This window comes from Helianthus annuus, chromosome 14, assembly GCF_002127325.2.
Source record: "Helianthus annuus cultivar XRQ/B chromosome 14, HanXRQr2.0-SUNRISE, whole genome shotgun sequence".
In the NCBI taxonomy this organism is placed as follows: Eukaryota; Viridiplantae; Streptophyta; class Magnoliopsida; order Asterales; family Asteraceae; genus Helianthus; species Helianthus annuus.
This window is the reverse complement of record NC_035446.2, coordinates 158,257,494-158,268,323: the sequence shown is the minus strand read 5'-3', so window position 1 is coordinate 158,268,323 and position 10,830 is coordinate 158,257,494. Positions and strand designations below refer to the sequence as shown.

The window sequence follows — 10,830 nt, the reverse complement described above, 5'->3', positions numbered from 1 at the left end:
CGATCAAATTATTATTATTATTATTTTTGGGTTGTTTTCCTTCTTGCCCCACTCCCTATTACTGATGTAATAAGTTATTACCACTTAATATGCCATCCTAATTAATAGTATTGTTCATGTACTCAAAATGGATTTGGATGAACTATTTGTTCCGTTTTATTACACTAATATATAGTATAAGATGCCATTATTATATCAAACATATATTTGCAACAAAAAAAAATAATAAAAGGGAATGTGAAGGCCATATGCGGCCAAAAGTAATCCACAGCCAAGAACCGGCTGATCAAAACCCTACCCTCATTCTACATTTTAACAAAACCCTAATGACACCCATTTTTCATCAGCCGTTTTCTACATATCCAACTTTTCCCTCTCAAATTTCTCTAACCTTCTCCAAACCACATACACATCCCTTCCCCCCTAATTCTTGAAATCCCTGCATATACTCATCAGTACATTTAAGAACCATACCACAATTTCAAACTCTTAGCATCTTGTTCTCTTTGGTTGAACCAACCGGCCACCACAAGCGGCGGCGCTGTGGTGGTGGCGTCGGGAGGTTATCACGAGCGAGAAAGGAAGACAAGAGAGAGAGAGAAGTCGGAAGCACTCTCCGGCTACGTCTACGGCGGTGGACGACGGTGGCAGCAGTGGTGGTTCGCGGCTCGGGTTATTTCGGTTCAGTCCGCACCGGTCCAACTGGTTCAGGTTATGTTCGTGTTCAGTTCCGTTTTTCGATAGCCGACGACGGCGATGACATTGGGTTGGCTCGGGTCTGCTCAAGGGTTTGGTTCGAGCTCAGCTTAGTTTCAAGTCAGCCTCGGGTCTCGGTTCCGTTTCAGTCGGGTTTGGGTCACTCGGTTCAAGTTCGGGTTCATGCTCATCTTCGATCAACTGTTGGTCAACACCAGATTCGCATCGGGTTCGAGTCGACATCAGTCAACAGCAGTTGGTTCGGTTTCGGCTCGAGTCAAATCTGGTCAAACACGATGCTTGGTAAAATCGACGCTTTTTTCATTTTTTTTGTTTTATATATTTAAGTGTTAATGTTTTAATTAAGAGATCGAGTTGTATAAAAATTGAATCGATACGTCTAGTAAACGATAAATATCCTTTGCATAATTTTAAATATGTTTTAAACATTCAACAAGATTACGTTTTTACGCTCTTGACAAATTGTATTATACATTGTTGACCAGAATAATATATTTATACTTGGTCGACGAAAGTTATATATTTGAACATTATTGGCGAAAGATATATATCGTTAATGAATTGTTGAGTTTTGAAAATGTTAACGACAACTTGCGTTGTCGGGATCGTCTGAAAACAGCGGAAACTCTGCTCGTTTTTCGTGAAAATCCGTAAAACGAAATGTGCTAAGTTATGAAACAAAACTTATCGGATTTAAGTATTTTTTATAAAAAATAAATGTATATTTATTTTGATTACACTTCTATAACAATCTTGATGGATTTAAATTAGAATTTTTACATTAGATATCAAGAAGATAGACTAATTCCAATTCAAGTCCCCCGTCATAATTCCGATTTCTCATACACCTCCGTTTGCCCATATAGGGTGACTTCAGTGTTCCATCCTCCTAATCTCATGCACTCGTCAACACTTGGATAATCGGAAGACTTAGCAATTCCGTGAGTATACTCGCAACCCCCTTTTTATGTTTACCACTTTTGGGGTGTAACATGTTTTACTATTAAACAACACTTATTATTCTTTATGCAATGCACAAAACAATCCTTATACATGAATACTATGCTATGATACTTGATGCTTACGTGGACCATACTTATGTGATATGTTTTAGTCATTAGCTCTCACGAGCCTCCCTTCGACATGTATAGCGCTATAGGAGTAACGCACCGCCCCCCTTAAACTTGGGTCATGTTGAATTAATTAAACTTTCTTGCGTAAACAGAGGTTGGCTAGAAATATTGCATGCCGCGTTAGGTTGATCTCGTATAGACTAAGTTGCCATGTGGATTCGTTTTAAACTTTTAAACTTATACCTATACTTATGCTTAAACTTGTATACTCGCCTTTGCTTTTGCATTGAATTCTATTTTAAACATGTTACAGGTTGATGATGGCGATGCTATTAAAAGAAGTAGCGTTGATGCCTAGATACACATATAGACGTTTAGGTTTAATATGTTGTATCAATTTTGCTATGTTGTTATGTACTTCTTTGAATTTGATGTATTTGAATTTCTTGTAATGTTGACAATTTACTTTATGAAATGAAATCGATTTATTAAATATTGTCACAAATAGCGTTATGAAGTCTCTTGCAATCTTCACACTTCGTCTCATCCCGATGTTTCCGTCATTGGTTGGGGTGTGACAAATTGAGCCCATCATAAACGATGTCTTCACAGTCCTTTTCAAATCAACCAAGTTTAAACTCAAAACAATGCAGGCTTCAATCCTATACCTCCTTGTTTATTTTCTTTTGTTTAAGGAGCAAAAACTATCATAAACGGAGCCGACATTACAACAATAAAATCTTCAAGGACCTTTAACTAAATACCAACTCAAACAGCCAAAAAATACAAATTCGACTGTCCCCCGCACGTTGCGACGGGAGACCCATTACTTCATGTCAATATATAACTCTTTACAAGTGCTCTGCCACTACGTCCAACTTTTACTATATCAAAATTCTTTAGTTTCAACTCCCCCTACAGTAGAAGATGTTAGACTATGGGGTATGGGGCGGGGGTTGGGTACAAACGCTCACGTCACCACCCCGGGTGGGCTTGGGTTTCGGCGTGGCCCCTTGGACGGGGGTTTCAGCCCGGGCGTTGGGCGGGGCTACGAACATGACATGGCGGAACCTCGTTGGCCAAGAGCACTAGTCCTTTGAAATTGGTTTTTTTTCCACGTCACCCCAACCACGCCCCACCATACCCCTTTTGAAATTGGCTTTTGGTCTTGGGTGCCCCATACTCTACGTGTCGCACCATGCCCCCAACCCACACCCCACCATACCCCACGGTGTTACAATGCATTCATTTGTAGAAGTAATTGAATAAAAAATAACCAGCTTTGACTCGATTTCTAGTTAGGCGACCACCTCTTCATTAATCGGAAAAAACCTTTACTCCTACAATTTAAAAAAATCTTTAGAATAACCAACTTTAAAACGAACCAACCCGACTGGGTGATTCATACAACTATGAAAACAAACTATTAAGAAGCTACATTTCAAACATGCTAGACATATAGCCTAATAAAAAAATATATTCACATGTATCTTGTACAAAGCATAAGAGCAAACCTAGAGAGCAAGGACTATAGCAAGCAAGATCAACAACAAAGAGAAACAAATGGAACCAAAGCTGCACCATAGACATAATTAGTAATGCACGTTTCTGTACAAAAAATGATATAAATAATGGCAGCCTTTGGAAAAAAAAAACCTCTGAATATAAGCATAATTAAGAATAGGATTGAGTCTATAATTCATTAGCTAAAACAAACTCTAATAATTATCCAAATTCCCAAATAATAGACGACTTGTAGTTCTATAAGAAAAAACAAACAACAGAATCAACAATCAAGCATCATACATAAAAAAAGGCAAACACCATCAACGACCTAGACACAATAACAAAGACTTCAACAACCACATAGGTATTAATGTAATATTGAACAGATGGACTCAACAACACATTAAACATACAGTCTACATAAGCCCCCAAAACAAAGCATCTAACCTTTCGACAAAAAGACGTAGCAAATGAGACTAAATCTAGTCATATGCATACTTTGTAGGCCAAGCGAGCTTCTATAACTGATATAGCTCAGATTAACGAAACGTGGACTTTGTAAAATAAACTTGGTGGACGATACTCACCAGAACTAAGACAGCAGAATGCCCATTTCGAATAGCAATAAATCATACCAAGAAACGCTAGAGCATGAGAAAATGAAGATTAAACAAAAACACAACAAAGCAAACATCAGTCAATTAATAAGTTGAGCAACAAATCTGAGTTGTTGCTTCCCCCACTGTTAGTTGAAATCATCGTGCCAGAAGAACATAAGTTCTCTTCAATTAAAGAGTCAAGCGGTCCATCACATGTTGCACACCAGCAACAGTGTAGGCTCAAACATGTTGATGAAACAAAAATTACTCGCGTTGGCTGCACACTAAGAGGTTAAAGACCTCATTTGCCACGCCAATAAACACTAAAGTATCAGTTTCTTTAACTAAAACACATCATCATAGCCCAGAAGTAGATACAATATTTGATATTACATGACAACTGCCAAAAAAAGTGTTATCGAGATGTGAATGTGTTTGTGCATTGGAACCTTGAAAGCTCGGATATGTAATCGAGGGATGAACACATCTAAGAACGGGTTACGCCATCGCTGCAAACACACAGTTGCAAAGTGAGCACTATGCCATCTGGATGTTGCCTCACCAACATGCTACCCGGATGCTCGATGTACCCTAAAAATATAACGATCATCACAACTCTAGAACAAATCATAAAGTCTAAAATTGTCGGTTAAAAAGAAGCAACTGTAAAAACCCAAACCCATGGTTAAGTAAAAAGGGTGTAAGAAAACGTGTGCTCTGCTTCACACGCACAAGGGACACACGTTAAAACCTAGCCATGACTTTCCATATACAAAACTTTAAGCGGCGGGTACAACCACTAATGCAGCCCAATGTGGCTAATTGATAATGTTAAAATACATACCTAAAACACAACCCCTGGTTTATCAAAACAACCTTAAAAAGCTCGGACATGTAATTGAGGGATGAACACATATAACACCCTGGTAACAACATGGCTGCAAACACACAGTTGCCCAGTGAAACTATGCCATCTGGGTCTTGCCCTGCCAAGATGCTACCTGGATCTTCGATTTCCCCTCAAATTACAACGATCATCACAACTTTAAAGCATTCCATCAAGCACCACATATACAGAGTTTCTTAGCCAACTACAGAGGCTCAAGCAACCATCATAGCCTTTCATCTTAGCTTACGCATCATAGCTCGACATTTTCAAATCAAATTGGCTAGAGAAAACAAAACCCGGTATACACATTTGGTACAAATCACATTTTCATATGGATTAAGATAAACCCCTGGTTCTGTCTCAGATGGTTCATAAATGAATAATACCTAAGTTCATCATCATAAAATAATATCTGCATATGACATAGAATCATGAAATCAAACATCTACCAGTATCAAATCAAACAAAGCATTTTAGATCGAAACGCAAATTAACGAAGAGGTATCTACGCGAGTTTGATGAAGATGTTGCAGATGCAGATGTATCCATTCGTCAGAGAAGATGATCGGAACGGTGAAGGTTAATCGGAGCTGTGATAGCGTGAATAAACCTAGGGTTTGAAAAGTGTGTGAGAAGGAATCGATTGCACAATGAATTCTGGCTTCAGAACCACCATTGTAGAAGTCGTACGGGACCGACCGGACGACCGACCACAATCTCTTCTCTCTCTGAAGAAAGTGAAAACCCTAAACCATGGTAAAGTAAAAAGGTGGGAAGCTTCTGGTTCACACGTGAGAGTACAAGCTGACAGAGCCTTACCAATTACTTTTCAATAAACAAAACTTTATGCAGTGAATACAACCATTAATGCAGCCCAATGTTACAAATTAGAGTTATATATAATAATAATAATATTAAACATCAATTTAACTAAATATATTTATCTCTTTTGTTTTCATAATCTGAAATTGATTTATTTTTTAACTCTAAAGTTTCAATCTTTGGCAATTTAAGTCTAAAGTTTCAATCTTTGGTATTTTAACCTCTTTGATTAATTTGATTTTTCACTTCTAATTCAAAAGTTTTCATCTTTTGTAATTTAACCCCTTTAATTTTTTTTTACTTTCAAACCAAAGCTTTTCATCTTTTATAATTTAATCTCAACATTTTTTTAATTTCAACTTTAGTCTTTTATATACTTTTCATCTTTATAAGTTCTCCGTTTAACGTATCGTTCTAAATTTCCGAGTTAACACGCTGCAACATGCGTGTGGGGTTCAACGTTTTTTCATCTATTTTTTCCTGTTTGACATGTCCGTCGCAGCGCGTCTATTTTTCCCCAAGTTAACACGGTGCAACGTGTGTGTGGGGTTCAACGTTTTTTCATCTATTTTTTCCTGTTTGACATGTCCGTCGCAACGCGTCTATTTTTCCCCATTTGATAGGTCCGTCGCAACGTGCGAGTCAGAGATTGACTTAGTTATTTTTTTCTCGGTTTTACACACAGACTCGTGGTCATGTGAGAAACATTTATCTTTTATCTAACATGATATATAATTAATGAATCCCCGCCGCATTGCGGCGGGTGATAATTCTAGTTAAACAACATAATCAAATCCAAACACTATCTTTCAACATCACATTTTGTTACAGTTAATTATCTGATTCTGATTATTCAAAACGCATAATCTATTTTCAAAACTCAACCCCAAACACCCTCTTAGAGGTACACAAAATCTTTGTGTGACTTTAGTGTAATATTTGGAAAACTTGATTGCTACCGGGTGAAGTTTTCGTAATATGCACTTGTAGGTCATATGTAACATAGCAAAAACACTGATAGAATTGATTATTAAAATCAATCGCTTTGTGTTTTAACTGGCACATCTCAGATGATACGAATACTAAAATTTGCTTAAACATCACAAATACGCATACGGCACATGATTGCTTTTAATTGGCCCATCTCAAATGATGAATACTAAACTTGCATAAATATCTTTAACAAGCACATGATCAGTCATTGGATAAGAGTTGTTTTCCTATTCTAAGTAGCTTCAGTGTAAAAAACGGTTTGCAAGGGTGTAGATCCACAACGCTAGTTGCTACAAACTTACACAAACCTCTACCTCAACATGCCACATTAGATTTTAAACATTCCTAAAAAACCTTATTTTTCCTCATATCACCAAACCTCCACAAACCGATGTTAGAATATTAAAGCAGTAATAGATTTTAATAATCCCAACTATTAGATGTTGGCCGACAATGGTCCAACTTAAAAAATAAACAGTGGTGGTTCCACATTTTCATATATTGTAAACTAATAGATCTTTACTAAACCGAAAAGGATAAGGGGACAAAAACAAATTAAGGTTATGTTAGTAAAGGTCCATTAGTTTACAATATGTGAAAATGTGGGACCACCACTGGTTATTTTTGAAGTTGGGAACGTTGCTGGCCAACGACTAATAGTTTAGATTATTAAAATCCATTATTACAATATTAAATTAATTAATACACTATAATATATATATATATATATATATATATATAGGGAGAAGATCATGCGAGAACCACCTCTTATTGTGAGAACCGCGAGTACCAATGTGAACACACCAAAAATGCCTAAAAATAGCTAAAAATCACACAATTTTTTTTAATATTTTTTATATAAAAATCGCTACTTTTCGAAGCAAAAAAAAAGTTTATTTAAAAAAAAAATTTTTTTTGACCACTAAAAGTAGCGATTTGAGCATAAAAAATATTAAAAAAAATAATTTTTTATATTTTTTTTTGATTTTTTTAGATTTTTTTTAGATTTTTTTAGGTTTTTTGGGGGTTTAGTTTTTAGTATTTTAGCTTTGGGGGGGGGGGGGAGTTAGGTTTTTTTAGGATTTTTTGGGGGTTTTAGTTTTTAGCATTTAGCTTTGGGGGGGGGGGTGGGGGGTTTAGGTTTTTTTTTTTTGGGAGGGGGGGGGGGAGGGGGGATTAGGTTTTTTTTAGGCTTTTTTAGCTATTTTAGGTTGTGTTCACATTGGTTCTCACAATAAGGGTGGTTCTCGCATGAGCCCCTCCTTATATATATATATATATATATATATATATAGTGTGAGGTTCATTGGGGAACACTAAAAAAGTGGGGAACAGGGGAACCTACCTAAGAGCCCTTGGATTTAAAGTTTTAAAGGCTGAGATTGAATCTAACTTTTTAAGCTAAAAACTAAAGGAAAAAACGCAGAGGGGTATTTCTGGAATACAAGAAAAGTTTTCATCCCTTAGAGATCTAGGGTTCTGTTTGTAGAACCACGGCGGAGCTCCTCCAGAGAATCACTCGTCAACGCCGGAGCTCGGAATCTCCGTCACAGTAGGAATCATAACAACAATAATCATATCTCTGGCTGCCGTAAACCACTACCACCACCCTAAACCGTCAATTCTCACCGTTGCCAATTCTATAAGGATTTCTGATTTGGAAGCAATTAAAGACGGAGACAAACTGTTTGTTCCCATTCTGATGTAATTCCTAATGTCCTAAGGTTTAGAAATACAAAACGTTAGGGTTTGGAGGAAGTGAGAGTGAAAAGGAAGTGAAAGATGTGAATTAGGTTACCAGATGAGTGTAACGAAGATGGAACGAGCAACCGCCATGTTGATTTACTAGATTAGCAGGTATAATACATCATTCTTGTGACCTTTGTTTCTTGTTGTTTGCAAAAATGCAGACAGTTTATGTCATTTGCAATGTTTTTAATCAAAACACTTTTAATTTAACATGTTAAACTTATTTGAACTATCTTTTAAACATTTGTATAATACTTATTCAAATTCAAACACGAAAAATTAATGAAAAAAACTTCAAAATAAATAGCAATTCTAGATTTTGTGTTATGTCTTACATGCAAATGATAATCAGAAAATCATTTACCATCTAAAATCTAACTTTTCTAACAATTTTGTAAATGATAATCAGTAAATCATTTAATAGCTAGGCTCCTTTACATGTATAATTAACTACAATTTAACATGTAAAATCTAGCTTTTCAAGTCACAAGATGAATGGTTACAATGGTGGAGGCGTTGTTGAGCTGGAAAAGAAGCAACAAGAATCATTTGAATGCAAAGGTTTGACTCGTTTACCTTGTATTTAATTGCTGAAGTGATCATGTTCAGAATTTATATATTGTATTGGAATAGCTTGTTTACTGAAATAGTTAAATTTATGTGTATATTTTGAATCATAGATCGTAATATGATATGTGAATCTTGTCACCATATCACTCATATACTTGTCTTGAAAATAAACCATTTCTTATAATGAAACCATTTATAAAGCTGGAGGTAACATTTTGAGTTTTGTGCAATGTTGCAATTAAATTTTTTAATTGAAAAACACAATCTGACACTTATGATTCTTATTTCTAGATATTGTATGGAATCTTGTTTCAAATTTGGTCTTTAAATGTATAATTGACTGGACAAGGGATGAGCCTCTTAAGGACAGGTTCAAGCTGTTGTTTGCAGTCGCCAGCTGAAAGAGACGAGTGGTAACAACTTCTGTCTATGTTGGGGCAGCAAGTTTTGAAGGACGATAAAGATGGGTGGTTGTGGAAAACTGGCAACAACAAGGCGGAGTTTTCAATTAAAACTAGTTCGCTCCAGCCTAGAAGATAGTATTTATATTAGTATGTTGTTTTATTCAGAATTACTACCTTTGCAACATGTTGTTATCTTCCTTTCCGCTCCTCTCAATCTGAGCCACCGCTGCCTCTAATCCTTCCGGTCATCCTCCACCGTGTTTCCGACGGAAGCAGTGGAGGTGGTTGACATCACCGTCGTTGTCGTTTGTTTCAAGTTTGAATCTCTCTTCACCGCCTCCTTCTCCATCACTCACACCACCGCCATCTAAATCGAGTAGTTTCAAACTCCGCCATCGTCGCCTGTAGCTACGTCTCCACCGTCATCGGATGCTTGTTGTTTAGGAGCAGAAACGATGAGCAATTGAAGCCGTAGCAGTTGCAGCCGGATCCAACAGTTGTGGTGATGAGGAAGATAGCCCCGAAGTTGACGACTCCGAAGGTTTAGTGTTAATCTAAATAAATTTAACATGTTAAATGAGAGATTGCATTGATCAAGTAGATTCGACTTTATTTGAACAAAGAATTTCGGATTTGAGTTCATGAAAAGGATCAGTCGTTCACTTTGATATTTCCTTTGAATGAAGTTTCAACTATGGAACAAGCAACATTAATGTGGTAATTTATTTTATTTTTTGAACGGCAATGAGGTAATTTTATTGACAGTAAAGTTTCCATTCATGAAGTTTGGTTGCAAAACTTTAACTATGAGAACATGATGGAGCTATTGAACATGTGGTTCAGAATAAAAGCAATTTTATTGGTAGCCATGACTACTCCAGAGGATATTGTAGAGCTTAATAGAATTGCAGGCATAAAAAAACTATCTAACACAGACCCTATTAGTGTTAAAGACAAGAATAAAATATGGCGATGCTCGTTTTATACGTAAAAATCGAAGGATGAGAAAAAAATCAGGCGATGTCATTTTTACATGTCATAATTTTTTAAACATGTATGAACTCGTTTCGGTTCAGTTTCTGGTAATTTCAATTTTTTGGTTGTAGTTCATCTTTGTGAATGTTCAATTTTTTAAACATGTATGAACTCTTTTCAGTCTTCTAAGTCCTAGTTAAGATGTTGGTCCTGCAGGATGAGTTTTTTTAATAACTAACTTCGCCTGATTCATGTTATTTGAAGAGCATGTGTTTGGATTAATGTTCAATTTTTTTGTTTCTTGGTGAGTTATGAGTTTGATAACATTGAGTTTATAGGTTATATTGAACAGGTGTTGGTGATTCTTCATGAGAAAGAACTCACATGGGTTGGGCGTCTTTCATATAAGCATCATACATGTGTAATTTCTGCACTAAGTATCAGTACCACTTTGAAGCAACATCAACTTATATGGTCTCCCACTGTAAGTTCTTATTACTCAAGCAACACATAACTTTTATTTTTCTTTTAGA

The 10,830-nt window shown here is 36.3% G+C and overlaps 2 long non-coding RNA genes across 3 annotated transcripts; one reads left to right on the top strand and one right to left on the bottom strand.

Annotated features, from left to right (window-relative positions):
• Nucleotides 1–2,160, top strand: LOC110906174. Its single transcript, XR_002573719.2, has 3 exons — nt 1–999; nt 1,584–1,658; nt 2,104–2,160. It is a non-coding gene; the product is annotated as an uncharacterized LOC110906174 (long non-coding RNA).
• Nucleotides 2,161–2,349: 189 nt separating this feature from the next.
• LOC110904627 lies at nt 2,350–5,650 on the bottom strand. 2 transcript variants are annotated; one of them, XR_004879727.1, is made up of 3 exons: nt 4,740–5,650; nt 3,884–4,486; nt 2,350–3,130 (listed from the first exon to the last, which is right to left on the bottom strand). It is a non-coding gene; the product is annotated as an uncharacterized LOC110904627 (long non-coding RNA). The 2 variants fall into 2 exon arrangements; XR_002572672.2 differs by lacking the exon at nt 2,350–3,130 and having other exon boundaries at nt 3,642–4,486; nt 4,740–5,632.
• Between the last annotated feature and the right edge of the window lie 5,180 nt (nt 5,651–10,830).